Source organism: Papio anubis, chromosome 3 (assembly GCF_008728515.1).
Source record: "Papio anubis isolate 15944 chromosome 3, Panubis1.0, whole genome shotgun sequence".
Classification (NCBI taxonomy): domain Eukaryota; kingdom Metazoa; phylum Chordata; class Mammalia; order Primates; family Cercopithecidae; genus Papio; species Papio anubis.
In genome coordinates, this window is record NC_044978.1 from 16,578,807 (window position 1) to 16,586,309 (window position 7,503).

The window sequence follows — 7,503 nt, forward strand, 5'->3', positions numbered from 1 at the left end:
GTCCTGAGTCTTTCCACGTGACAACTTCACTTCTAACATAACCAGCATTTGAGAAAGACAGTACACAAAACGTATCTACAACCAACGACTCTCACAGAGTCTAATTCACTCCCCTGCCACCTCCACCAGAGCAGGTGCTGATATCCATGGCTGACAGACCTGAAGATGGATCACAGCACAGGACTCTTTACAGACATTTGCCAACACCAGGCAGGGCCTGGGAGCCACAGTGAGTGGCTAGACCCAGTAGAGCAATAACAATCACTGCAGTCTTGCTCCCAGGAAGCCCCATCCCTAGGGGAAAGGGGAGTGCACCACATCAAGGGATCGCCGCATGGGACAAAAAAAAAAAATCTGAACAGCAGCTCTTGAGTTCCAGATTTTCCACTCAACTAGTCTACCCAAATGAGGAGAAATCTGAAAAGCATCCCTGGTAATATGACAAAACAAGGTTCTATAACACTCCCAGGAGATTAATTAGCTCCCCAGCAATGAATCCAAACCAAGAAGAAATCTCAGAATTGCCAGATAAATAATTCAGAAGGTTGATTATTAAGCTACTCAAGAAGTTAGCAGAGAAAGGTGAAAACCAACTTAAATAAATTTAGAAAACAATACAGGATATGGACAAAAGATGCTCCAGATAAATAGATATCATAAGTAACAAACAATCACAACTCTGGAAATGAAAGACACACTTTGGCAAATACAAAATACACTGGAAAATTTCAACAATAGAGTCAAACAAGTAGAAGAATGAACTTCAGAGCTCTAAGACAAGGCTTTTGAATTAACCCAATCAGACACAGACAAAGAAAAAAGAATTTAAAAAAATGAACAAAACCTCCAAGAAATTTGGGATTATGTTAAATGGCCAAACCTAAGAACAATGAGTGTTCCTGAGGAAGAAGAGAAATCTAAAAGTTTGGAAAACATATTTGAGGGAACAATTGAGGAAAACTTCCCTGGCCTCACTAGAGAGCTAGACATTCAAATAAAAAAAGTTCAGAGAACACCTAGGAAATTCATCACAAAAAGATCATCACCCAGGCACATAGTCATCAGGTTATCTAAAGTAAAGACAAAGGAAAGAATCTTAAGAACTGTGAGGCAAAAGCATCAGATAACGTATAAAGGAAAACCTATCAGATTAATGGCAGACTCCTTAACAGAAACTCTACAAGTCACAAGGGATTGGGGCCCTAGCATTAGCTTCCTCAAATGAAATAATTGTCAGCCAAGAATTTTGTATCCAGAAAAACTAAGCTTCATAAATTAAGGAGAGATAAAGTCTTTTTCGGAAAAAACAAATGCTGAGAGAATTTGCCACTACCAAGTCAGCCCTACAAAAAATTCTAAACTCAAAACAAAACTTTGAAATACACCAAACCAGAACCTCTTTAAAGCATAAATCTCACAGGGCCTATAAAACAATAACACAATGAAAAAACAGATATTTAGCCAACAATGAGAATGATGCATACGATAGTACCTCACATCTCAGTACTAACATTGAATGTAAATGGCCTAAATGCTCCACTTGAAAGATACAGACTAGCAGAATGGATGAAAATCCACCAACCAAATATCTTATCTGCTGTCTTCAAGATACTCGCCTAATGCATAAGGACTCACATAAATTTAAGGTAAAGGGGTGGAAAAAGATATTGCATGCAAATGAAAACCGAAAGCAAGCAGGAATTGCTTTTCCTGTGTCAGACAGAACAGACTTTATTTCAACAACAGGAAAAAAAGACAAAGAGAGATATTACATAATGATAACAGGAGTAGTCCAAGAGGAAAACATCACAATCTTAAATATATATGCACCTGACATGGAAGCTCCAAAATTTATTAAACAATTATTACTAGATGTAACAAATGAGATAGATGGCAACACAATAATAGTGGGGGACTTCAATGCTCTGCTGACAGCACTAGACAGGTCTTCAAGACAGAACATCAGTAAAGAAACAATGGACTTAAACTATATCCTAGAACAAATGAACTTAACAGGTATATACAGAACATTCTACCCAACAATTGCAGAATATCCATTCTTCTCATCAGCACATGGAATATTCTCTATGACAGACCATACAATAGGCCACAAAACAAGTCTTAATAAATTTAAGAAAACTGAAATTATGTCAAGTACCCTCTCAGACCACAGTAGAATAAAACTGGAAATTAACTCCAAAAGAAATCCTCACAACTATATAAATACATGGAAATTAAATAATCTGCTCCTGAATGATCTTTGAGTCATCAATGAAATCAAGATGGAAATTAAAAAATTATTTGAACAATAATAGTGACACAATTTATCAAAACCTCTTGGAAACAGCAAAATTGGTGCTAAAAGGAAAGTTCATAGCATTAAATGCCTACATCAAAAAGTCTGAAAGAGCACAAATAGTCAATCTAAGGTCACACCTCAAGTAACTGGAGAAACAAGAACAAACCTAACCCAAACCCAGCAGAAGAAAAGAAATAACAAAGATCAGAGCAGAACTAAACGGAATTGAAACAAAAAATACAAAAGATAAATGAAACGAAAAGCTGGTTCTTTGAAAAAATAAAACAAATTGATAAACCAAACTAATAGACCAAAAAAAAAAAAAAAAAAAAAAAGAAGAAGAAGAAAGAAGACCCAAATAAGCTCAATTAAAATGAAATGGGAGATATTACGACCAAACCCACAGAAATACAAAAGATCATTCAAGGTTACCATGAACACCTTTGTCCACACATATTAGAAAATCTAGAGGAATTGGATAAATTATTGGAAATATACAACCTTCTTAGATTAAGTCAGAAAGAAATAGAAACTCTGAACAGACCAATAACAAGCAACAAGGTTAAAACAGTAATTTAAAAATTGCTAACAAAGAAGTCGAGGACCAGATGGATTAACAGCTGAATTATTTCAGATATTCACAGAAGAATTGGTACCAATCTTCCTGAAACTATTGCAAAAGATAGAGAAAGAGGGAATCCTCTTTAAATCATTCTATGAAGCCAGTATCACCCTAATACCAAAATCAGGAAAGGACATAACAAAAAATGAAAACCACAGACCAATGTCCCTGATGAGCGCAGATGCAAAAATCCTCAACAAAATACCAGCTAACCAAATCTAACAGCATATCTAAAAGATTATCCACCATATATTAAACTAGGGATAGTTTAATATATGCAAGTCAATAAATGTGACACATAAACAGAATTACACACAAAAACCATATGATTATCTCAATAGATGCAGAAAAAGCATTTGACAAAATCCAGCATCTCTTTATGACTAAAACCTTCAGCAAAATTAGCATAGAAGGGACATACTTCAAGGTAATAAAAGCCATTTGTGACAAACCCACAGCCAACGTTATACTGACTGGTAAAAGGTAAAAGCATTCGTTCTGAGAACAAGACAAGGATGCCCACTGTCATCACTTCTATTCAACATAGTACTGGAAGTCCCAGCCAGGGCAATCAGGCAAGAGAAAGACATAAAGGGCATCAAATCAGTAAAGAGAAAATCCAAATGTTGTTGTTCAAAAAGTCAATATACACAAATCAGTAGCACTGCTATACACCAATAGTGACCAAGCTGAGAAACAATCAAGAACTCAACCCCTTTTACAACAGCTACAAATAAAACAAAACAAAACAAAACAAAATAAAATAAAATAAAATAACTTAGGAATATACCCAACCAAGGAGGTGAAAGATCTATATAAAGAAAACTATGAAACACTGCCAAATGAAATCATAGAGAGCACAAACAAATGGAAACACATCCCATACTTATGGTGGGTAGAATAAATATAGTGAAAATGACCATACTGCCAAAAGCAATCGACAAATTCAATGCAATTCCCATCAAAATACCATCATCATTCTTCACAGAACTAGAAAAAATAATCCTAACATTTATGTGGAACCAAAAAAAGAGCGTGCATAGGCAAAACAAGACTGTATTAGTCCATTTTTATGTTGCTTATAAAGACATATCCGAGACAGGGTAATTTATAAACAAAAAGAAGTTTAATGGACTCACTGTTCCATGTGACTGGGGAGGCCTCACAATCATGGTGGAAGGTGAAAGGCATGTCTTACATCGTGGCAGACAAGAGAGAAGTGACAGCCAAGTGGAAGGGGTTTCACCTTATAAAGCCATCAGACCTCGTGAGACTTATTCACTACCATGAGAACACTATGGGGGAACCACCCCCATGATTCAATTATCTCCCACTGGTCCCCACCACAACACGTGAAAATTATAGGAGCTACAATTCAAGATGAGATTTGGGTGGGGACACAGCCAAACCATATCAAAGACTAAGCAAAAAGAACAAGTCTGGAGGCATCACATTACCTGACTTCAAACTATACTACAAGGCTATACTATAGTTTGGTACTGGTATAAAAATAGGTACACAGACCAATGGAACAGAATAGAGAACCCGAAATAAAGCCAGATAATTATAGCCAACTGATCTTTGACAAAGCAAACAAAAACACAAAGTAGGGAAAGGATACCCTTTTCAACAAAAGGTGCTAGCATAATTGGCCAACCACATGTAGAAGAACAAAGCTGGATCCTCATCTCTCACCTTAAACAAAAATCAACACAAGATAGATGAAAGACTTAAATCTAATATCTGAAACCATAACAATTCTAGAAGATAACATCATAAAAACTCTTCTAGACATTGGCTTAGGCAAAGAGTTCATGATCAAGAACCCAAAAGCAAATGCAACAAAAACAAAGATAAATACATGGGACCTAATTAAACTAAAAATCTTCTGCACAACAAAAGTAATAATCAACAAGGTAAACAGACAACCCACAGAGTGGGAGAAAATCTTCACAAACTATGCATCTGACAGAGGACTAATATCCAGAATCTACAAGGAACTCACACAAATCAGCAAAACAAAATCAAAAACAAAAAAAAATAAAAACCAAAAAACAATCCCATCCGAAAGTGGGCAAAGGACATGAATAGACAATGCTCAAAAGAAGATACACAAATGGCCAAGAAACCTGTGAAACAATGCTCAACATCACTAATTATCAGGGAATTTCAAATCAAAACCACAATGAGACACCACCTTACTCCTGCAAGAATGGTCATAATCAATAAATCAAAAAAAATAGATGTTGGCATGGATGTGGTGAAAAGGGAACACTTTTACACTGCTGGTGGGAATGCAAACTAGTAAAAACCACCGTGGAAAACAGTATGGAAATTCCCCAAAAACTAAAAATAGAACTATCATTTGATCCAGCAATCCCACGAATAGGTATCTTCCTACAGGAAAAGAAGTCATTGTATAAAAAAGACACTTGCACATGCATGTTTATAGCAGCACAATTTGCAATTGCAAAAAATGAAACCACCCTAAATGCTCATCGACTGAGTGGATGAAGAAACTGTGATACACACAGACACACACACACACACACACACACACACGGACACATACACCATGGAATACTACTCTGTCATGAAAAGGAATTAAACAATGGCATTTGCAGCAACCTGGATGGAGTTGGAGACCATTATTCTAAGTGAAGTAACTCAGGAATGGAAAACCAAACATCGTCTGTTTTCACTTATATGCGGAAGCTAAGCTATGAGGACATAAAGGCATAAGAATGATATAATGGACTTTGGGGACTTGGGGGAAAGGGTGGGAGGGAGGTGAGGAATAAAAGACTACACACTGGGTACAGTGTGTACTGCTCGGGTGATGGATGCAGCAAAATCTCAGAAATCACCCACTAAAGAACTTTTCCATCCAACTAGACACCACCTGTTCCCCAAAACTATTGAAATAAAAATAAAAAAACAAAACCCACATGAAATGTGTGTGGGGGGAGTAAAAGTGTAGTGTTATTTTATGTAATCAACGTTAAGTTGTTATCTTCTTAAAATAACCTGTTATAGTTATACGATGTTTTATGTAAGCCTCATAGTAACCAGAAATGATTAGAATTTTTTCCTTTTAGTTGATATCATAGACCTGTATTATTTTCCTTTGGTAATTTATTAAAGAATGAGAGTGTGCGTCAATTAATTGGCTTTAAAATACGTAACTTCAGTAATAACAGGATGCTAAATATGTATCTATTAATCTATGTGTTGACTACTCTTATTTATTAAATACGTAGACTCAGGAAAACCTATATTTGAATTCATTTCCTTATCTAAACACTTTGGCTCTTACCTAAAAATTACTTTGACAATCATAATTATTTGCACTTGGGTATATTTATTATATGTCAGACTCTGGACTAAATGATTCAAAAGCACATTCCATTTCAACCTTACAATCTAGTAAAACCCATTTTGCAACTGAGCAAACGTGTATGGCGTAATGGTGATTCTCTATGACTATTTTAATGAGGGAACACTTTGAGCTTGACTTGGCACTCTGAACCCCTGGCTGGCATAAGCCAGATGTGAAGTGTAGTGCAAGGACAGCCCCACTCAGCCTGATCCTGAAAGAGTGATGAAGGCAAGTCCTTCCAGCGGGAAGAACTCTGAACGGTATCTATCGACTAGCCATGAAGTCTGGAAAAAAGTGCAGCATGATGTAAGGATTTATACATATTATGATCAATGGCTAATGGTTTGGCTAGTGATTTGGTTTCTGATAATCATGAATTTTACCACTATCCCACACAATTTTGCTTCTGACCAAGAATTCACTTTGTAGTGAATCAAGGAAGGTGATGGGTTTATACTGTTATTTGTTGGTCTTCACATGTTTCCCATCACTCAAAAGCAGCTGACTTTGTTGAAATGTGTGTTAAAGACTTATTTATAATACCAGCTGGGATATAACATTTTTCAAGGTGCTGTATACAGCTGATATTAACTGTGTTTTCTTAGGCTAACTTATGATGCTTCATCCAGTTTGAATACAGGTATCTTGGAACCAAGGAATAGAAATAATTATACCTAATGACCAATCTGAAATTTTTGCTTCTAGTCTTTTGACCCTGGCTGCTATCGGCTAGAACCTTAACTACTCAAGGGATGGGTGTGTCTTCCAGGAAACAGAACAATGGTTCTACTGAATTGGAAACTGCAACATGACCATTTTGGTCTCCTTATGCCATTGGAATAGAGGACTTTGGTGTTGGTTGTGGTCACTGATCCTGAGCTTCAAAGTGAAAGTGGGCTTCTGTTGTGACATTGGGGGCATATTCTGAGGTATTTTCTTCTACTGCAACCAGAGGTGACATTGAATAGGGAGGGCTACTGCAATTCTATATAGGCAGAACCCCCCAAAGGACCTATATCTCTCAGAAATAAAGATTTGGGTGGCCTTACTAGGAAAAGAACTCTGAGCAGCAAAGGGGATGGAAGAGGAAATAAAATTGTAGCTATGGCCTAGTGACCAATTATAGATAGAATGACCACTGATTTTCTTCCTATCTGTACTTCCTTCTTTGCCGTCAAATGTATAAATAACATCTCCTATCTG